Source organism: Protopterus annectens, chromosome 4.part0 (assembly GCF_019279795.1).
Source record: "Protopterus annectens isolate FY-2018-M chromosome 4.part0, PAN1.0, whole genome shotgun sequence".
Lineage (NCBI taxonomy): Eukaryota > Metazoa > Chordata > Ceratodontiformes > Protopteridae > Protopterus > Protopterus annectens.
The window spans coordinates 537,407,907-537,432,220 of NC_056733.1; the positions used below are offsets into that span (position 1 = coordinate 537,407,907).

A 24,314-nucleotide genomic window follows, 5' to 3' on the forward strand; every position below is an offset into this window, starting at 1 on the left:
CACGGTGAAGATAAAAGACCTCACAGCATACAACAATTTTAACTGCTTACTACTGCTGCGGTGCGCACCAGCACTCTTCGATCTACAAGTCCCATATTACACAGTGCAGTCGAACTACAACAAGGAACTCAGACATCCTGTTATCTTTATGCCACCAGTGGCATTAGTTGTGCGACTTAAGGAAGTCATTTTAGCTAAATAAGTATCCTGTTATTTTTTTCTCTACGCGACACTTGTAGTAATCCTGGAACTCTATCAAAGAGACTATAATACACCCTCTCTAGGGCTTGTAATTATTTCAAGCTTATCCCTGCCTTGTTGCTAAGAGACGACAACTAAGTCATATTTAAGTTATCTAGTGCTGTCAATAACACCAGTAATATATTATTCATTTGTTACAATATTTGTTGTAATATTAGCTGATACCGGACCTCAGTGAACACAAGCTACATTATAAAGTTAGATCAATACATAGCTTGTACATATAAAATTACAATTTTACTAGACAGAAGCTTTTATATAGCTTTTTTACTTTCCACCAAAAATGTTTGATTATCTCTTGTTCATAATACCATTTTCATTATGAAGCTAGCTCAGTACATAGCTTATATATATAAACCTACAATTTTACTGGACAGGGGCTTTTGTATAGCTCTTTTAAGTCTATCCAAAGTTTCTGATTTCATGCTTATAGTACCATTTTTTCTAGGTTTAACATTGTTATACCCGTTCCAGAACATATCTATGGTTATTAATATTTAGTCTTGATACACAAGACTAGATTATTTCCTTATTAGCTCTCAGCATGAGCTATATGATGTGGGCTACAGTTATGCCTGTGTTTATTTCTCATTAACGTGTTGTTAACAGGTGATAACCTACTAAGTTTAAACATCATCTATTATCGGATACGTTTTGGAATACTAGTTTCAGCATTAAAATATTTTTATTAGAAAAACACACCTGCCACTACAGTCTACCGCATAGTATCAGCTTCCTTCTATGTTTTCTCTCTCTCTCTTTCCTTTACCTATATTAGGACTTATATAATCACTTTATATATGTGTTTTATTCAGATTTATCTATATTACAGTACAGGTATATTTATTGATAAATAGATAAATAATCTATTTATACGCATGCATGTATATTTATCGGTATGTTTTCAAGCTTAGCAATGACACTCTTATATATTTATCCTAGCTCTTTTATCCTCTACTATTCTAATAACAGACCCATTGATTTTACTGGACATTTGTTTTACAAATCTCAGTCAGGGTCAAAACTTATCTTCGCCCACAATATTAATATATTCATTCCTGTTTTTCTTCTTTTTATTTCTCTTATCTCTTTTCTGCCTCTTTCTTATTACTGTCTATACTCTTTCTATTATAAATGGTAGCTCTTGATAGCATGGTGTTTGAAGTCTAGTACGACTTATTTTTGGATGATGATTAATATGTATATATGTATAGTTTTAATATTTGTTTTATTACTTCTTTACAGTTTACTCAGTGTATCAAATGTGTATGGTAAATTTCAAATGTTTGTTTATGATACAGCATACATGTATTGTTATCTCTATTTTTATTCCAGTACTTCTTCACCTAAGGGGTTGGGGTGGTTAGGCACCGGGGTTCATTTGAGGAAGTACTATGCTACCACTGTGATTATTAGGACACACATAGAAACTGAAAGATGGATACGGATCTCCACTCCTTTAAAATACCGAACTCTACTTTATAACCTCTCCTACCACACGGGTCTGATACCTTTTCAGAGTAAGAGGTGCAGCAATACCTCAAACCCATACATTAGTAGCAGCTAGTTAAATATGGCCTGGCACATTGATTCATGGAATATAAGAGGCTTACAAAATAAATCTAAAAAATCCCTTTTACTGCATCTGTTGTTCAAATCACAAGCTAATATCTGTTTCTTACAAGAAATGCACATGCGTAAGGATGACTGGTCGAAAGAAGTCAAGAGAAAATGGATAAGATCCATAATAGCTGCAGGTGATATCTCTAACTCAAAGGTAGTAGCTATTATAGTTAAAAAAGAATTTCAAGGTGTAATTACAGAATTCAACTCTGACAAGAACGGCAGATGGTGTTATTTCATATCTCAACTTCCTAACTCCAGTAAACCAATTCTTTTCCTTAATATTTATGGCCCATGTGTGCAGCAACAAGTTTTTATTTTAGAGATATACAACATTCTATCCACTTTCCACAATCACCAATTTATCCTAGGTGGGGACTGGAATGCTGTTATAGATCCCAGCATAGATCGTACAAGTAAATCTCCCTCGTATAACATACAAGCCTCCCTAGCTCTAGAAGAACTTATAACTGACTTTAACCTATTGATCCTATTTCATATAGTGAGGCTTCAACGAAGGAAAAAATATTCACATATTATTCAAAATGCTATAACACCTGGTCACGCTTGGACTTTTTTCTGATTTCTGAATCCCTTTCTTCTCTCACAATAAACTTCACTACAGAACCTAGGTTTCTTTCTGATCATGCAAGAATTTCTCTCAAGATCTCTCACACATTGAAGTTACACTCAACATCTCTCTATGCTAATTGGACTTTAAACAACAACCTGCTTCGTAACAAAGACATAACTCAAGAAACTAAAGAAATCCTGGAAAATTTTGATGCTAACCTTGATATTTCACAAATCCCCCTTGATATTCAATGGGTGGCCTGCAAAGCCAAACTGAGAGGAATGCTGATTAGCAAGGCCTCTTATTTTAAAAAACTTTACAAAGTTAAGGAATCCAACTTGATCTTGAGACTCTCTGATTTAGAAAAGAAACAAAGATTAAGCCCAGTCCCTGACCTAGACAAAGCAATTAGCACCACTCAAAAAGAATTGATGGAACTTCATCAACAAAATCTTTCCCTATTTGAACAAAAACTCATTGCAACATACTCTGATTGGGCGCAAATTCCTTCTAAAACTTTAGCTAGAATAATTAAAAATAACCAAAGTTCTCCCAGGATCTCTATGATACAATATCAAAACAAAATATATAAAGCTGAATCAGAAATAATACAGCTATTTTTCTCCCTGTTCTCAGATATATATAGCAGTAAGGTAGATCCACCCCTCAACCCACATATGGAGAACTTCTTAAATGCCATAAAGTTTCCCTCCCTGAATGATTATCAGAAGTCCACGCTTTCCGCTCCACTGACCCTCCAAGAAGTCCAAGATGTTATTTCCAATCTTAAATTAGGAAAATCTCCTGGTCCAGATGGGTTTACTCCAGAATTTTTTAGAATCTTCAAGCCAATAATTGCTCCTCTTCTTTTAAAAATATTCAACTTTATTATAAATAATGGAATCTCTGATATACACTGGAATACCTCAAAAACCATATTGATTCTAAAAAACAAACAAGATAAAACAGATCCTCACAATTATAGACCCATTTATTTAATAAATGTTGACATAAAAATCCTATCAACAATTCTGGCAAACAGACTTAAAAAAATTATGCCCTCTTTAATTTCCCCCGACCAGGCGGGTTTCACGTCTCAAAGACTTTCATGGGATAATACTCTAACTCTCGACTCCTTGATTCAACTTACAAAAAAAGATAAAAACCCAATATATGCATTAACCCTTGATGCTTCTAAAGCCTTCAACAGAGTTAATTGGGACTTTTTGTTTCTAACCCTCTCGCATTTTAACATTCCCAATACTTTTTCGGATGTGATTAAAATTCTATATAAAAACTCATCCACTTTTCTCTACATCAATAAAAAAAAAATCTAACTCAATTAAGATTACGAACGGTACAAGGCAAGGCTGCCCTCTATCCCCATTTCTTTTTAATCGTTTTATTGAACCTTTCTTCCTCTGTGTTGCTCAAAACTCCTTCCACTCGATCCCTAGAGTCCTGAACACAAATATAATGCTCTCTGCTTTCGCAGATGACCTTAATCTGTATTTTCAATTTCCTAATACAGATCTAATTAAAATAACTAACTCTATTAATAAATTCTCGAAGGCTTCAGGATATCAGATTAACCATAATAAATCACACATTTTTCCTATTAATCCAGGTGGTCATAAATCTCACTACTTTCCGGAATCTCCATTTCAGACAACTTTCAATATCACATATCTCGGCATACACTTTGACAACCGAGATTCCATGCTTCAAAACAACCTAATCAGATTATGGTCTAAAATACTACAAGACATCCACAGATGGGAACAAATTAATCTCTCTCCTATCCAAAGCTGCGATAGTGAAGATGAATATTTTACCCAGACTTCTTTACCAATTTAGAACGTCGGATCTTAAGATATCCAATACTCTTTTTTCTAAGATTAATAAAGAATTAGCCAAATTTATTTGGTTTCCCAAATCAGTTAGGCTATCGTACTTGAAACTAGTCCACCCAAAAAGTAGGGGTGGTCTGGGACTACCTAACTTTCAGCTCTACTATATGATTATTTGTGCAAACAGAATTTTGTCCATCTCTAACCTAAATATGAAAGATTATAACTCTGCTCCTTCTTGGATAAAACTATGGTATCAACATGTTCTAGACAGTAAAATCAACCCCAAAGCTCTCCCCTTCCTCTCTCCAGAAGCTCTCAAGAACTCCAAATTATCTAGCAATTTAAAATATAAAATCAAAATATTCCATTCTTTGATGAGATCTATCCACCATGATAAAGCCCTTTCTTTACTTCAACCCCTTCACCTAAACCCCAACATCAAGATAAACAACTCGATGATTAGTCTATCAGATTTTCCTCTCATTAAAGATGTTGTAGTATGGGACATTCTCAAATACAAGAATATAACACTTCCTGCCCTGCGCCTAATTCTCAAAGTAAATAATAAGTACACGGTGATCCTTCGCCAACTAAGAGAATTAATAACATCAAAATTCCCTTCTAACCAGACCATTAATCAAGATATGACCAAACTCCTTGAGGTTATACAAGCTCTTTCAAGTTCAGAGAAAATGCTTTCCAAATCATACAACCTTTTGAATTCCATAACACATAGCTTGGCTTGCCTTTTCTCTAACTACTGGGACAATTTTGGAACCCCTTTCACAGAGAAACAAAAACTGTCAGCTATAAAAAACACCTTAGAACTCTCCCCATTTAAAAAGCTCATATATACTCAACTAATGGTTAATAATAACTTATACTATACTCCTACTATACTTAATAAATTTGATCCCAATAATACTCCCTCCTGCACATGCTGCTCTTTCCCAAACACTGACCTTCTACATATAATTTGGTCCTGTACACATTCCCATAAACTCTGGACTTCATTAAAAGTTTGTCTTGAGAAAATGGGTTACAACAAATCTACTCTCTCTTGGGAGCTAGCGATCCTCCACATACCTACTTTAAACCTCTCTAAACTAGACCTGCATGTTCTAGTCTCTTTATGCTCCTTGATTAAACTATATATTACTAAAAATTGGCTGGATCGCACCAAACTTTCTTGGAATAACTTCAGGGAGATGGCTCTTACTTATATATCAGCACAGAAATTTATAATAATAGGACCTAGGAAAAAAATCTTCTTTGAAAAAATTTGGAAAAAGTTATTCGAACTAATTCTTTGTACTTAATTGGGGTTACAGATCGGTATAGCTCTTGTCCCAGTCTAGACCGGGAGATCCTTTTGATCCTTCGTATCCTCAATTTTCCTCTTTCATCTCACTTTTTCTTTTGGTAGCATCTTAGTTGAAATTAGTTAAATTTAGTTTAGTTTAGTCTAGTTGTAGGTTAGTCTAGTTGTGTATATATATTGTATATATTTTACCATGTTCTAGAGCTTTATATTGTATTAGATATGCCTGCATATTCAATTTTTCATGTAATGTTCATTAACTTCTTTGTTTTTCTTCTATATGAAATAAATAAAAAGTTATTTGAGAAAAAAATGCTTAAAGAGAAAAGCTTTACTTTAAGACTTCATTTATAAACTACAGACCACAAACACTGAGCTCTCATCCAGAATGGCAACAGTATTCATCAACACCTTCAATATCTTCCTCCCTAAATTTATCTTTGCCCTTTACATTCCACAGAGCCATTGGCAATAGTGATCATCTTTACATTTACAAAATTGTCCCAGTAGTTAGAGAAAAGGCAAGCCGAGCTATGTGTTATGGAATTCAAAAGGTTGTATGATTTGGAAAGCATTTTCTCTGAACTTGAAAGAGCTTTCTCTTCCCTTTAACCCTTTGCAGTCATGCCTTCCTCCCTATATACTGGGAAGCTTCTCCCCTTCAAGTACTTCTGTAGCTGACTTTCACTAAATCTCTTCTCATTCCTGATGGAAAACACAGTTATCCCTGTTTGTGACTCATTTACACAAATCCTTGAGGTATTTCTCTACCTATTTTAAGCCCAGGATACTGTATAACTTGAGTCCTGTATATAGTAGCATCCTTTCCATGAAACCATGTAATCTTCTGGAGGCTTTTGTCAAAAATCACAGCTATCACCATATGTCTGACAACTGGGCTTTTCTTGTGTATGGCGTGTTGCCTGTCAGATTATTAACACAGTGAACTATTTGTTATGGTGCTTGCAGCACAGAAAATGCTTGTGGCATGACAGGATGGGCCTGCTACTCAATTGTGTGTGAACGTTCAACTAGCAAGTGCCCATGTTTACTACTGTAGCTTTTGCTGATGCTGTGGCATTATTTTTTTTTTCATGTTCAGCACTGTCCCTATGTAGGTTTGTATTGTTGAGTTCACCTGGAAGCTTTGCAGTAGTTAAAAGACTTGTCTAGAACTGCACAGTCACATTCTGCACAAGCTGGTTGTGCAGATGAGAGGTCTCTGTAGGCTGTAACTCTATTAACTCAATTTCAGCATGGTGTTGTGCTTTGTAAATTGTAATGTTATGTTGTGTTGTGTTATTTATTTTTCGAAAGGCGGTACTGTACCACTATAATGTATTGGATATCAACTTTGAGCAGCTTAGTTATTCTTTCCTTTAGGTATAGGCTCTAGTACTTTACTTACAGCATTTTACTGAAATGTTCTAAAGAAGAAATGAGTACAAGGACTACCTCCAAGCGTGTGCTTTTAAAGTACAGCACAAATCAGTCATTTTGGTTAGACTTTAAAATTGTGCTTTTCATAAATGGCCTTAAAAGTCAAAGCATGGCTGGTCTTGGTGTGGTCTGCTTTTGTTATACCAAACCATGCTGAGCTAAACTGAAATGTAACACACCTTTTGGCAGAGCCAGACAGCTGTGAAAGAAAAAGTGAATAAAACTTTGCAGGAAACAGAGATGAAAGGGTTAACTTGCTTTGTAGGCAGCTGGCCAGAGCTCTTCTCTCCTTTACACTTGGAACCCAGCTTTACAAAAATACTTCTCCTTTGAAGTGCCTACAGGGAGTGGTGTGGGATAAAACGTGTTATGGAGTATTCTGCAGTAAAGGATTCCGGAGCTTTCATTGAAGCAGAAACATTACATTAAAGGCAGGGGTACATTTGAAGACCACATGAAACTATTCAGGCAGATAGTTATTGCTGAATTTAAACTCTTATTCTGTTGATAAAATGTGGGAAGAGTACTGTATGTCAACTGTAAAATGATTGTTGCTACTAACAGGCAAGAGCAGGAATCTTCAAGGGGTAGGGTGCACATGAGATATTTGTGGGCAGCTACACACTTTAGATACTAGGAGGAAAATAAACAGATGCAGAAAGAAGTATGCTGGTGTAGCCCTTTGCCATTCTCACTGCCACTGTTATCCTTTTGCAGCAACATTTTAATTGGTTTTAATCTTGCTGAAATGTGTTCAGCAGTTGAGAGAGAGAGAGAGAGTGTGTGTGTGACAGTGGCTGGTTGTACAGCAGATAGATGGGAATGCTCTTGGGAGTGTAATGAAGGCTTTACTGCAAAGGGCTTGAAGGAATGTGAAGAATGTTGTAGTGTACCTGCCTGGCTCCTCTGAGGAAGCTTAGGAAAACATAGTACTTGGGTAGAGGTCACTTTGCATTCCATGTATTGTACTTCTCAATACTTAATGTTTTCAAAATCAGCAAGGGTGCAGGATGTTTTTTCCATTAGAATCCATTTGACTATATGTGATTCTATTACTGCAGTGGTGGTGCTGCGGTAGCGTTGTCGCCTCACAGTTAGACGTTGCACGTTCCATTCTCAGTTAGAGCGCTTCTGTGTGTCAACATGCGTGAATGGGCGTTTCTTCGCTGAAGGTTGTGCATTAGGCCCGGCAAGCCAGCACATAAAAATCTACTGCCAGTCATTAGCGGACTGGAGTTCCGCTGTGGCGACCCCTAACCAGGAAAAGCCGAAAGACAGTTGTTGTTGTTGTTGACTATATCTGGTTCTACAGCTTGTGTAAATGTGAATCCTTCACGTAAACATCATTCACATAACTTATAACAAACAAATAAAATAGGACTAGATTATGACCCCTGGTCAGGAGAATGCAACACTGACTGCTAAATTTGTGAACAGGGTCTCTCTTGTTGGGAGTTTAATCTCTATTATGGACTGGCAGGACTTGGTCAACCCAGGACCTACTACATCTTTCCCAGGTTACCATAGCCCCATTATTCATGTGACCTTTGTAATGAGTAATGCATACATAATTTCCTAACCTGTAAGTTTACTTGACCTTTTAATTTATTACCTAGCCAGTGGTCATAAAAGTGCAAGATGCCTTTGGAAGGTCATGCAAGATCACTTGTAGTCTGACCCCCACCTACATACAGGTGAGATCACTTGTAGTCAGACCCCAACCTATGTACAGGTGAAATCACTTGTAGTCAGACCCCCCACCTATATACAGGTGAGATCACTTGTAGTCAGACCCCTACGTACATACAGGAGAGAAGGTTTCATTGTTTATGGTGATGGTATGGGCTTCTTCATGTCTCCTCTCCCCTTCCCTGCATACTAGAATAGGAGGTGGGGGAAGTGTCATGGAATTGCTGGTTAAACTGTATGAAGTCCTTGCTTTGATTTTAAAGAAAAAGAAAATATGTCAATTGAGACTTGTCCCACACATACCTCTCAGCTGTCCTGGATTTGTCCTTAAAGTTTTGTTCAGTTTCTCAAAAAATATTTTGACAAAACCAAGAACCTTGATGATATTAAGTGATACAATTGTAAACCTAAATGAATATCACTCCTATGTAAAAAAAAAACATTGTCCCTGGTTTTGTCCTTTGCACACTTTTTTTTGCTTTGTCTCTGATTTTTGAATGAAGAGGGTAAGTACTGCATGTAGGTGTTCTGCAATAAATGGGAGAAATCGAATTGCAATATCTACAGATTTAGTAGGATTCAGTGTTGTGTAAGCATTAAAGTTAGAATTTAGTACAGTTTAGTATGAAGTGCCCCATTAAAACATCATTATTAGACTGCACTAACAAAGTGCCCTTTATAGCCTTCTAACTCCAATACACCACGCCCTCGTAGCTCACCATTCGAAGGACTAGACAGTATGTAATTTCTTAACCTCCGTAGCCAGCTTGATGGATATGGGCATCTTGAGACATTCTAGCATTTGTCTCATGTTTGTCAGCAACCACTTAATCCTTAAAGAAGCAGATAAAATATGCGAGGGGTGTCCTTGCATAATAACACTGGAGGCTAAACTTTCTCATACAAGCATACATCAGGTTGTTGAAACCATTCACACAGTACACACCTAGATTAATACATGCTGAGGTACTTAGATCTCATAGATCGCTCGTTGTCAAAGCTGTGCGTCAGCTAGCACAAAGGAAGTCAGAAAAAACATCATCTGACATCACACATACTGTCACTGTCAGTGGAGTCCCAAACACCAAGACAAGCAAGCACACTACCCAAGACTCTCTCGTCATGGGGGGGGACTCCATTGTAAGATATATTTATGCCCCTCTAACCAGGCTGAACAAGAAGAAGAGAACTGTTGATTGCATGTGTAATTTGCTGGATCCTAGTTCCAGATAAGCAACTAAGTCATTACACCGCAGATACTGGTATGATTCTGTCATGGTCAATGTAGATGTAAATAACCTGAAATGCATCTCTCTGGACTATATGAAGAGAGATGTTATGGAACTTTCAGACTGTGTGTCTCAGCATTGAGCAGCTTATTACCATCAACAAGGATGATGTCACAGTATGAACAAAAAATTATTTATTTCAACAACTAGCTGTCTTTCTGATGTAGTTCAAAGGGGATACAATATTTGTCAGCTTGGGAGGACATGGTAAACAGAGCATGTTGGTTTGCCATGCATGGTCTGCACCTTTTCCCCTGTAGGCTTTTGAATACTGGCTAAAACTTTATCGACCCCCCCCACCCATATTGCCTTTTTAGGCAATACCAAATTGACAAGCCTACCGACATACAAAACCAATTTAGCTGAACCTCAAGGTGTTACTGCTCAACACCAGGAGCCTAAATAAAAGAATCCACGCCCTACAAGCCCTCATCACACTCAAATATATACATATGTACAGTTACTGAAACATGGTTTAATGCAGCAGAGAGTACCCTGACAGTGCAAGGTTTCAGTGCCTTCCACACTTTTAGACCAGTAGCTGCACAGACAAGGGCAAAGGTGGAGGTGTCTCAATATACATCAGTAACAAGCATACCTCTAGGGTGGTCAAACAGGCTGATATACTGGAGTTTCTCCATGTGCAGATTACCATAGACAAAACCCTGTACCATATCCTAGCCAGCTATAGGTCATCCTTCATGTCCCAAGAAGCTCACAGTGCATACTTGGACCTGCTGGAGACATTTACCATCCAACCTAAAGCCCTACTCATGGGAGATTTTAATTACCCCTCTATAGACTGGGAATCCTACATAGCCTAAAATCTACAAGCACAGAGATTCCTGGACTTCCTAAACAGAAATACCCTTGACCAAACAGTGAATATGCCCACTAAACTGGACCTCATGCTCACAAATATGGGAGAATGCTGCACCCCCCTCCCCCATGTCTTGTCCTCCCTGGTAAGGTCTGACCATAAACCTGTCTCCTTCGAAGTCAAAACCAACTCCATAATCCCACTAAAACCAGTAATAGGAATTATTCCAGGGCAAATGACCATTTATTAAGTGGTAGTTTGTCAAAATCCAATGCCTCTCCAAACCCTGAGAACACAGCAGCCTATACTAAATTGCTCTCAGAAACTTTGTACAACCATGTCAGTGGCTTCACAGAGGCTGCCGTACCTATCAGAAGTAAGCTCAGGACTAGCCCCTGAAACAAACTGCCCTGGTGGGATCGCAAACTAAATAGGATATACAACAAAAGGGAAAAAGGTATGGCAAAAATCAGGAAGGATAATTCCCATAAAGGTATAAACTCATCAAACTAAATAGGCAAGTAAGTGGGCTAATTAGGCTAAGCAAAGCCAACCTTTAGGTTAAGATAGCCTCCCAGGTGAAAGATAACCATAAGGCTTTCTTCAGCTGTGTCAGAAAAGAAACCTCAAGGGCAGTACACAGCAATGTGCTGAACTGGTGGTTAATGGTGCCACATTGACTGAATCTGGTGATATAGCAAACCTGTTAGTGGACACATTCAGTTCCAACTTTACTCCTCCCGCTGACCCCCAACTAGCATCCTGCAAAAATACCCTCAAACACAACCCCTTGAGCTATAACTAGGGAACATTTACTGGCTGCTCTTTCTAATACCAAGAACTCAGCCTTAGTGGGCCCCGATAACCTCCCAGGATGCCGCCTGAACAGTCTAAAATATGACTTGTCAGTACCCCTGGAGTCATTATTTAACTATAATCTTAAAGCAGGCTTTGTGCCACATGAATGGAGGACTATATTGGTAATCCCCCTTCATAAGGGAGGACTTTCAACAGATCCTGGAAACTTCAGATCCATTAGTATGACTAGTCTTATTTGCAAATCACTGGAAAGAATTATCAACAAGGAGACTGGAGATATGAGGACACTGGATCCATCCCATTTTGGCATTTTCAAAGGAAGATCATGCTTACTGAATCTGGTAGACTTCTTTGAAAAGGTCACTAAGCCACTGGATGAGGGGAAAATTGTGTATATTGCCTGCCTAGGTCAGCCTAAAGCATTTGACATAATAGCCCACTTGAGCATTGTCAACAAACTTATGGAACAAGGTGTAAACCCCTTTATAATACCCTGGTTAGCTAGCTGGCTCACTGATAGGACCTAAGTGATTAGAATCAGTGAGGCCACCTGCACAAAGAGGCTAGTCACCAGTGGAGTCCCCCAGGGCTCTCTGCTAGGCCCACTCCTCTTTGGCATCTACTTCTCAGATGTCAAAGCCATTGTCAAAAGCCTCTGGCTAACCAAGTATACAGTTAATTGCAAAATCGGGAGCATTCATTGAATCCCAAAAGATGAGAACACCCTTCAGGAAGGACTAACAGACAAATGCTTGGTGCCAAAGCCATGACTTAAAACTAAGTACCAAGAAACACATTATAGTAAGATAGTAACCTAACTTTTGACTAACATGCCCAAGTTAGTAAGAAAATCTTTCTATGTTGCTTAGCTTACAAGCAAGGGAATGGCATCTAGGTCCAGAGAGGTCATCATACCACTGCACTTGGACATCATCAGATCCATCATAGAATATAAAATTGTATAGCTCATCAGATGAGGAACTGAAAGCACAACTGCAAGTTGTCAAAACTTTTTCAGATGTTATAAGGATGTCATTTGGTCTTGATAAATGTGCAAAAGCAACCTTTAAAGCAGGAAAATTACAATGCCAGGAAAACATCAGTTTGAGACAAGAATGTGACATAAAAGAACTTGAGCAAGAAGGAGTGTATAAGTATTTGGGAATTGATGAAGGATCAACAATAAAACATGAACAAATGCGAATAAAACTTAGTAAACTTAGTAAGGAATACTTCAGAAGACTTAAATTAATCCTGTAAACAGCACTGACATCTAGTAACAAAATCCAAGCTATAAACCAATTTGCTCCTCCTGTCCTAACTTACAGTTTTGGAGTGACTGACTGGCCCCAAAATGTGTTGGATAGATTAGACAGGAAAACAAGAAGGATGCTTCATGCTCACCAAATGATTTATAAAAATCAGTGCATACCAAGATTATATATATTCCCTGTTCTGAAGGAGGGATGGGCCTGCTTGAAACTGATTATATGTATAGATCTGCAATCGTGGGAATCCACATATATCTGCTTATCTCACAAGACCCAAATGTAGTGAAAGTTTTGAAACATGAGGAGGATAAATCTAAGATGACTTCTCTGCTTAATCTAGCAGAAGCTTATCGACGTCAAGCAGGAATGGAAATCAAAGCAGAAGTAGATAAAAATCAGGCAGCAACTGAATGCGCCCAAAAAAAAACAATAGAAAGAATATAAGGTGAAGGATCAGATGAGAAGGAAAGAAATGTGGAAAATGCATAAATATAGTTGCAAGTATAGAAAACTTCTGGAAGAACCTCATGTTGATCAGGAATGAACACAGGAATGGTTAAGGAGGGCAGGAAACTCCCCAGATAGAGAAAGAACTTCAAAATGATGATGAGATTTACTGATCTACCAGACATTGCCAACATACTGGCTGACAGGTTCAGTGCAAACTTCTCCCCTGTCCCCCAGCCCACTGGGTATCAAAATAAAAATCAAAGTTTTAACCCACCCACCATCACCACAAGTGATTTGCAAACTGGCTGAGTGACAGAGAACACAGGGCGAGTTGTTGCTGCCATGTCAGACTCAAAAGCCTGTCACAAGTGGTGTGGTCAGGGGGGCTCAGTCCTGCACCTCTTCTTGTTTGCATCTCTACTTCAAGTACAAGCAAACACAGGAGGTTGCTATAGGTGGCAATCCACCACAGAGCACAGAAGCATCAGGGGACCTGGGGACCCAGGTTGATAGTAGTCTGTCATTCTGACACTCCATGTAGTTAAAGTAGTTAGGGAAGCTAACTACACATGCCCACCTTATCATGAAGGGATTCTCATCTAGATCAAGAGGTCAGTATAGTCCTTTACTCATCACTCATCAGACCAATGATTGAGTACAATGCCCCATTCGGGATGTATCTGACTTCCAACCAAAAAGGAAAGGGTCTCAAAAAATCTGTCCTGCTGCCGTCTGAAGAAAGAGAACTCCCAATTCAGTCGCTTAATCCGCTGCTCAGAGGTGACCTTTGCCTAACATACAAGGCAGGGATATCATCACCAAAGACCCTATGCTGTGGAACAAAATCCTGGTACATGTGAGGTGACCAGGAGATCTGAATATACCCCAGGATTACCTCAGTGTCACTGCTTAAAATGCCCTCAGGCAGATAGCCTAGTATGAACCTATGAACCTATGAACCTAAATTCAAACCAAGAGATGAAAGGTTAATATTGGTGGCCCAAGATAGTAGGCTGCATGCATGTTGGTTTATAAAGTCCATTGAACATGTAGGAGAAACAGACTAATGTAGGTTTTGAAATTGGAAACAGTTGCACACCTTGTTGCTGGTTGCAACATACTAATGGCAGAAGGACTGTATACTGAAAGGCATAACAATTTGGCAAGACTGTTGCATTGGGTATTGTGCAAACATTATGGCAATGAAGTGGCTGAAAAACAGTGGAAACATTATCCACAAAGCATCATAGAAAATGAAGAAGTCTACATCACATGGGATCATCCATTACCAACAGTTCAAAAGATAGATGCTAGAAAACCAGAGTAGCATTAATCATTGAAATTGCCACACCCAGTGACTGCAGTGTCTTGTGTACAGAGAGACACAAAGTCATGAAATATCAGGATCTGCAGGCAGAAACAAGAGCAATGTGGAAGAAAGATACCCAGACAGTTCCAGTAGTAGTAGGAACAATGGGTCTTATAAAAAAGTATTTACAATCATATTTTTATATGTTACCAATACATGTAACTCCATACAAACTGCAGAAGGAGTCATTACTGGCACATTGTGGGTGCTGCGAAGAGCACTACTGGCTGACATCAAAGACTGAAACAGTACTAATTTCATGAACTACAGTCGTATTTTGACTTAGAAATGGGGTCCAGTCCTGTCATGGTGTTAGAAACCCAAAAGATTTGGAGAAATTAAAAAAAATATAATGCCCTTTTGGTATGTACTTGACCAGACACATGCAGCAACTGGAACTTCCATACAGGTTCTTTACAAAAAAAAATACAGGGAGTAAATTCAATGTCTTGTGCTGATTGCCTCAAAGCCCTGTTTCTTTACTTGGTACCATGCAGACTTCTGAGAGATGATCTTTGCCTGGCATACAAGCGTTCCCTGGACCCTGTTTTGTTAAACATTTTGTACATCCGCAAAACAAACAACAGTAGAATTACTAGATTAAAAGACCTAAATTTTGCTTGCAACATAAATAGGACATGCTAGAGAGACAGATATGATTCTCAGAGAATTCCCATTCTCTGGCTCCCCATCCATCCACAGAGAGATCCTCCCTATCCTTGTTTAAGTAGAACTTAGACCAGTGGATGGGTAATCCAGCAATTCACCCTTGGTCTGGCATCTATGACTTTGGACAGAGATGGTCAGTAAATCACTCTTATATAAATCAAATTTGTGAATCACATTTGGGTTGCACAGTTAGGTTTATAAGGGCCCTAATGGTTGTTAGACTAGTATACATTTAAGACACTTAAATGACTGCCAAATTGTCAGTTACTCAAGCAAGGTCACTGCCTCATATCAGGTTGCTGCAGTTAAATTTTCCCTTTCTGTGAAGTGCATTTGTACATTGTTTACTAGAAACTGAGAAGTGAAATCCTTCCCTAACCCAAAAATGGTCTTTTCTTTGCATAAGCAAAAGGTGCCTCAGATTTTGCCTTTATTTTGGGATGGTCTTGAATGTGGTTTTGAAGAACTTAATCATAAAATAGGATAGTTTGTTGATGTAATTTCACACACATTTGCATAGCAGATGGCTTCCTATTATAAATGTGACCTGAAACTGTAAGTTGCAAAAGTCATACAAATTGTTTAAAAAAATGGAAACTTGCTCTTATGTTATCAGAATGTTATTGTAGGGGGCTCTGGCCCCCTGCATTTCTCAGTACCCCTTTACGTGTATTCACTAATTCCAAGATTGGAGGGAATATGTTGGGGTACCACAAACTCTGTATCTATTTGCATTTAATGGTGATTGGATTTATATTGTGCATCTTAAGTATCTGCATGTCTCCAGTGAGGTCCGGTGCATTATTGCAACTGTGAGTGCCTTAATGAAGAGGTGGTCAGCAGTGACCATGGAAAACTTGTAGTGCAAAGTTGTAGGTAAACTGCACAACCAGGGAGGTACTGCTGGTAAAATAAGTTATTGTTTTGTACTGCTGATGTCTCAATGAAAATCCTTCATGATTGGTGAGTAATTTCTTTAAGCCGCGGTGGTGCAGCGGTAGTATTGTCGCATCACAGCAAGAGGCTCTCCCGTTTGATTCTCGGCTGGAGCGCTTTCTGTGTGGAGTCCGCATGTCCTCCCCGCGGTCGAGTGGTGTTCGAAAGACATGCATGAATGGGTGTGCCTTCGTTGAAGGTTGGGCGTCGGGCTGGCACCTCGGCACCATAAAAATCTACTGCCAATCATTAGCGGACTGGAGTTCCGCTGTGGCGACCCCTAACCAGGAAAAGCCAAGAGAAAAACAAAACATTGGTGAGTAATTCTTTGCACCCATTTATGGGACTTTGCTGTTTTTCAGTGACTAGATAACATACTTAATTGGAATGAATAAGTGTGAAGATCTATATTTATTAGACCTCAGTGAAGATTCCCTTGCTAACAAAGTGGTTTGTGCATAGATTTTTTTTCTTTAGGATTTGGAAGAAATATGGTTTGATGTTGGGAATTTAATAGACGTATAAAGCATCAGAATATGTCTTTGGAGAGCAGACATTTTGTAGCCAAGCTCCTCCACATTAGAACTACTTTTCCAATCTGCAGTGGTAGAACTGAACATGTGGGTAGTGGACAGTGTGTATGCTGGTGGCCTTTTTCTCTCATAGTAAGAAGAAGGTTTGCTGACCATGCTGACAGGAAGTTTAAATCACTGACATTTCTCTGAATAGGTACTAATGTTACACGATGACAGAAAAGTTCTATACAGCTGAGCACTGGGGGAGTGTGTGCCTTGCATTTGTGTGCTGGACAGAATTAAGAATATGAGCAAAAACTGACACCAGAATGACATTTGGTTAGAATATTCTCTTAGCCACACTTTAATGTAACCTTGGTGTGTCCTCTTGGAATGGCTGAAAAAAGAAAACTTAATGACACCTGCAGATGAGGTTAGTAAAATCATTTGCCTCTATAGCCCTTTAAACACTATCATTTCTTTGTTGGACCAGTCATATATTAGGTTGATAGGCGAAAGAGAAAGGGAATTGCTGTAACTCAAAAAGGTATACTTCTGTTACACTGATGACATAAGCTTGGGGGCAAGTCTAAATGTCTGGATTGTTAGAGTTTGGTAAATGTACTGCGCATTTGCAGTAGAAACTTTCAACTCCAGGTGGGCACTAGGAAGGAAGGCTTCTGACAGCAAATGACATATTGTCTGTGTCTCCTGTCATCATCAGTCCTTCATTGTAGTGTTGAAATTCCATTGGGATGGCTCATAAAAATCCAACAGTTGTATTTTCTCAGAGGCAGAGTCCACCCCTTGGAACAGACTAGGAATGTTGTGGATCAGGTAATGTAACAGTTGGGTTTGATAACCTGGGACAGTGGCTTCTATCAAGGCTGGAGAATGAGTATTGCATTAACTACATAACACTCATTCTGCAACCAAGGTTGGGGAATGCGTGTTATGTAGGTATGGTTTGGAAGGACCCCACTGTGGGATAAAATATAAAAAAAAAAAAAAAAAAGGAAAGAACAATGTCCAAGTGATAAAAACATATACTGGTTAATTAAAGGACATTGTCACTGCAGTCAGGAAGCTTTTTCATCTTTAATAACAGCTTTATGTAGCTAAATACTAAGAAAACACTGATTACCCCTTAATTTATCCATTTCCAATTATGGGTAGCAAAGTCAGAAATCTACAATTGTCTTTTGAGTGTATGTACAAATGAAAGTTTTATTATTCTGTACAAGAATTTCTTGGGGTTAGTAAATCTTCGTGAATACTACAATGTTGATGGGGTCCCTATCAGCTGATCGAGTTTTCAGAAACTCGATATGGTTGAGACCATATGATTGAGTTTTTGAAAACTCTAAGCTTTTTAATGAAGATTGTGGTACAGTGAGGATGTGGAGATTTACCCTTTCCTTCACTGTAGTGAGATCTCAGAGTTGGTATATATAATTTGCAGGGCGTGTGGGGGGTGCAGGGGTGGGCTTGTCCCCTGCAAAAATGTAAAAAAGGTAGATTTTTGTGGGGTTTTTTGATGTTCAAGTTTTTGGAAATTTGATCATAAGGTCTCTTCGATATTTGTTTTAAGTTTCTGAAAAGTCGATCATCTGACATAGACCCTGTTGATGACAACTTTAAGGGCCAGATCTTTGAAGTGTGAACCCATAGTCACACATGAGAGAACAGGTAAACCAGGACAATGAAAGATAACTTCTGTTGTTTTAGCAGTGTGTTTACTGCAGAGGATATAAGAGAAATTACTAGAACATTGTCAAAAGGCTTACAGAAATTTGAAATTAAATCACTTTGACTGGAAAAAGGTTCAGATATACCATAGACATTTACAATTCCACACAAAACAAACTATAAAAAACAGAAATACTGATACGGTCTGCAAAAGACCATATAACAATTCATTGTTAAGCACTGCCATGGTAAAAGCATGCAGAGACGAAGTGCCTGATGTTTTACTGCTTCTGTCTGTCATAATGTTGGGACACAATGTTCATTTTGAGAGGAAGCGGGACAAATTGTAAAGAAAATTTCTTCAGTATGGGAGCTCCCATCAGCTCATTTTAGGGTTGGAATAAATTATAAAATAATACTGGATGCTATGAATATTGGAGAAAACATACTACTGGGAAAAATTCGTGTGTGGTGTGTGTGTGTGTGTGTGTGTGTGTGTGTGTGTGTGTGTGTGTGTGTGTGTGTGTGTGTGTGTGTGTGTGTGTGTGTGTGTGTGTGTGTGTGTGTGTGTGTGTGTGTGTGTGTGTGCGTGTGTGCGTGTGTGCGTGTGTGCGTGCGTGTGTGTGTGTGTGTGTAGGCCTGTGATTTTGCATGCAACCTGTCGCATGTCACACACCATCAGTCTCATGCCACTGGAAACAGAAGTGATCTAAAATTTTTCATATTGATATACAGTAAGACTATCCCTTATCATAAGACATTCCTACATCCTACACCGACATACATACAGTGTAAATACTTAAACTGCTAGGTACTGAAAATGTGGTGCTGACAGAAAGCCACTACAAACAAAATCTGTGACAGCAGTCCTAGTTCCTGCACACATGGACACTGTACCTCTTGGACAGTTACACCACTTACATATGTGGGCAGGGGAACATTTTTACAGTCAGGCACCTGATTATGGACAAAGGAAAATCATACTGCCAACTGGTATAGCAATACTACAGTCGACTAAATATTCAGGTAATTCAGCAGTTACTGTGGTCAGCAACACAGGCAGTCAGCCAAATGTAAAGCTAATGCAACAGAGAACCCACTTTATGTAAATATGAATGCATGCATGCGTGCGCGTGTGTGTACTGCATGTGCATTGTATATAAAATATATGTGTGTGTGTGTGTGTGTGTGTGTGTGTGTGTGTGTGTGTGTGTGTGTGTGTGTGTGTGTGTGTATTGCACATGGAAATATAATATTTTATTAATTTAACATTTGTTTACTGGGAAAGTCCGACTTGGAACAGGCCAATTTTCAGCAGAGGCCTGGGGAGAAACACTCCAGATGCATGTCTTTGTAATGTGGGAGGAAACCGGAGCACCTGGAGGAAAGCCACATGAATGCAGGGAGGACATGCAGACTCCACACAGAAGGCACCTCAGCCTAGAATCGAACCACAGAACCTCTTGCTCTGAGGTGACAATGCAAATGGCTGCACCACTGTGCTCTCCAAATATGTTTGTTTTATATATGTATATAATATAATATGTATATATATATATATATATATATATATATATATATATATATATATAAAGCATTTTATAAGCTCGAAATCCTGAAATATTGAATTTCAGAATCTTGAGCCTATAAAGTCAAACGGATGGAAATCGCGAACCCGCAAATGTCAAAACCGACAATGTGGAACCCACAGTATGGATAGCGTGTTAGGTGAGTGTTGTTTATTTTAGGGGTTTGGGGAGGGATTGTGTCTTTCTGAGTGTGTTGGGAAGTTTTATGTGTGGGTTAAGTTAGGTAGGCCAGAGTGTGTGTGTGTGTTAGTGTTGGGAGTGGTGGTGTTTTGTATGTCTGTGATGTGTGTTTGTGTGGGGTGGGGGGATGTGGAATATGTGGTGCTGGGTTGTCTGTGTTATGGAGTGTAGTGCAACCTCGGAGTTAGTATATATTAGTAGGGGGCCCCCCACTTGGGGGTTGCAGGGGGGCATATAGTAAGGGTAGGTGTGTGTGTTCTTTTAGTTGTGTGCATGTGCATTGTATTGCTTTTTGTACAGTGTCGGGAGGTGTGTGTGGTGTGTTTGTGTTTGTATGTGTTGTGTAGTGTGTGCTGTGTATTTTCGCAGTTTTGTGGTTTCGGGAGTTTGGGTTTCGCGGTTTTGTGGTTTCGGAAGTTTGGGTTTTGCGGTTTTGTGGTTTCGGTTATTTGGATTTTCGAGTTCATGGTCTTGAGATACTGAAATTCGATATTTCAGTATTTCGAGAGTATGAAGTGAATATATATATATATATATATATATATATATATATATATATATATATATATATATATATGTATATACACATTTATATATACACACACACACACACACACACACACACACACACACACACACACACACACACACACACACACACTTATACAGATGTGTACGTTTACATTTTTCTGCCTGAAGTTTTTAAGTGTTGACATTGTAACACTTGAGTAATAAGAAGATTAAAACCATGGTTAAACTCCCATCAGTGATGAAACGGCTCATTCAGACTGTAATGCTTAAAAGAGAGGTGCAGCCTGTCCAGATTTGCTTTAGTCAGTGTTCTCATTACTTCAGAGATCCTTCCCTGTACGCATAAACTTTATATAAAACATGTTTGCACTGGCCAACTGGTACAAGAGGAAAGAAGTTCCCACTTGCTGTGCTGCTGGCCTTTGATTAGCCAATCATGTGCAAGAAGACCAGTCAGGGGAGGACTGAACAGCTCAGGACATCTCTCCTTTCATGGGTGTGAGGGGTGTGAGTTTGTTTCCTGCCTGACTCTGCCTTGTGATGAAGGGCTAAGAGCTGTAGCAGAAGAGGAAGAAGTGAGGGGACACTGGCAAATCATCCATGTGCATATTGTGCATATTGTAGCATGTGCTCTTAAACTACCTTAACGTCATTGCATATCATGTGTTGATATCTTATGCAGAATATTCCATGGCCTTTGTGAATCATGCTCTTAATTTATCTGCATAACTGTCTGTTTATGTTGTAATGATGTTGAAAACTTCTCTAGTATTCATGTGTTTGAACTTGCAGGCCATTAGAATAGATGAATTTGGGGTGGCTGCAGTGGGTGCTCCGGTTTCCTCCCACATCCCAAAGACATGTTGTAGGTGGATTGGACACTCTAACTTGGCCCTAGGTGTGAGTGTGTGTGTGTGTGTGTGTGTGTGTGTGTGTGTGTGTGTGTGTGTGTGTGTGTGTGTGTGTGTGTGTGTGTGTGTGTGTGTGCCTTCTCTGGAAGGTTGGGCGTCGGGCTGGCAACTCGTCACTGTAAAAAACAAAAAACCCACTGCCAATCATGAGCGGACAGGTGATCCGCTGTGGCGACCCCTAACCTGGAAAAGCCAAAAGAAGAAGAAGAATAGATGAATTTGAAATAAATAAATTAATTAATGTAGGCATGTGTCTTTTTTGTGGGAAGGGGGTTTAAGGGTAAGCTAAAGGGAGAAAGCTGTTGTTGAGTCCAGATGATACCAGACCACAATTCTCCCTGTCTCCTCACCACCTTATTGAGAAAATGTATGATGGGACCTGGAACTTGGCAGGATGTGGGAGGTGGGAATGGGGTGTGTAACCATAGATGTGAAAAAAAATAATAATCATACTTGAATTTTTTTTAGGTACTAATCTTTTAAGTACCATGGGCGACTATTGTGTTTTGACTGAAGAAGTTACATTTCTTATGGAAAGCTGTAATTGTTGCAGAGGAATACACATCTGTTTTGCTGGCTATTTATCTATTGCAGACACACATAATCTAATAAATTCTTATGTCCAGATGAGAGAAAAGATTTATCTCTGAGCAGACAATGAAGGCCTTGGCCATGTTTGCTGGGTGTATCCCAGTATGTGGATGTTTGTAGCATATGTAATCAGGCTTGAATATGAATCCCAGAAGAGGCATGATGCCAAAATACTGCAGTTGTTCATGGTTCACTTTATTTTTGAAACTTCCATGGCTCTTGGAGTGTGCGTGCATGTGCGTGTGTGCACGTGTGTGCTTGTGCGCACATGTGCATGTGTGTGTGTGTGTGTGTGTGTGTGTGTGTGTGTGTGTGTGTGTGTGTGTGCGCGTGTGTGTGCGTGCGTGTGCGTGCGTGTGTGTATATATACATGTGTGTTGGTCATTCGACTGTGCAGGAGACTTGTTAGGAAGAATACAGTATATGTAAGGAGGGATTGCTGAACTAAGCCAGCCCTTAACTGATTATAAAAGAAGAGGTATCAAGTTTAGTCGCATTATTGTCTGAAAAGGCAAAATGTATTATCGTATGTCCTGTATTTGCTTCAGCAATCTCCATTTTCCTGCTGTGTAATTGTAGGCAAATCACTTAACCAGGCAGTGCTCCCAGGTCACCCTTGAAATAGGCACCATGTTCCTAGTAGCTTTACTAGGTTAACAAAAAATGTCTTATTATAATCCTGCTGTCACCTTTGTACTTTCCTGTAGCACATTACTGTTCTTTCCTGTTAGGGTGCAGGAGACCTAATAGTCCAACACCTTTTACATACAGCTGTAAGCAACTGAAAGAGTATAGGTATACTAATCAGGTTATTTGAAGAGCATGGTGCAGAGGTGAGATAAAGAGGTGGAATTAAGCAAGTAAATTAATAAATAAAATTGGTCTTTTCCCAAACAGTAGCTCGCAGCAGAGCTGACAGAGACTGTGCCTGTCATATCTGCAGTGATCAGGTTAATAAGTAATTGCACTTCTTTAGAGAATGACATACTAAAGCTGCTGTGTTGATTCAAGTAATTCAGGGGGAGTGCAGAGGAGGACTTTCCTTTTATTGCCTGTTCTTCTTTTTGAAAATAAACTGTATTGTGTTTCCCAGAAGACATCATCTGCCTCTAAAGCCTTCTGCAGTGTCTGTTAATTCCATTAACAAGACTTTTCTTCCCTTATTCTGTGTTTTTGTAGTATTTACTCTTTTCCAGACAGTGATGTTTAAAATAGCACTTTATTCATATAGTGTTGGTCTGTTAAATCTGATACTTGCTCTGTGTGTGTTATGCACTGCTCTTTAATTTGGGAGGGATGTCTAGAGTTTTGACAAGTAGATGATTTTTTAATGTGTGTGTGTATGCATACATCTATATTTATATATATATATATATATATATATATATTTATATATATATATATATATATATATATATATATATATATTTATTTATTTATATCTGTGTGTGTATGTAAAATGTTATTTACATGTGAGGGTGTGTCTGTGTGTTAGGTGGGTCTCTTTTCTACCTGCAGAGGTGTTCTTGTACATCTCAGATGTGCATGCAGTGTATGAGTGTATGTATCAGATTTCTGAACACATGCAGTAATGAGCTTTGTCTGAGTGTGTGTTGTCTGTGTATGTTCATTTGGGTGTGTCTCTCCATCTTGTGGGGTTTGTGTGTATATATTCATTGATTGTCCATACTATATGTGAGAGACGTGCTCGTATAACTATAGTGTGCATATGGAAGTGCTTCTCTGCATGCAGTCTGTGTTTCTAGATGTACTTGAGTATGCTTATTTTGTGCATGTTTTTGTGTACTTGCATTGGTTAGGTGTGCATCTGTATGTACAGTGGGTATAGTCTGTTTTGTGTAAGCACAAGGTGCATGTGTACATGAAGTATGTGTCTGTTGAAATTCCAAGTGATTCTTTTATA

At 38.8% G+C, this 24,314-nt stretch overlaps 1 protein-coding gene across 2 annotated transcripts in view; it reads left to right on the top strand.

Annotated features, from left to right (window-relative positions):
* Positions 1-24,314, top strand: part of ZNRF3 (zinc and ring finger 3) — a 931,882-nt gene that overhangs the window by 97,434 nt on the left and 810,134 nt on the right. The gene's annotated exons all lie outside the window — the stretch shown is intronic.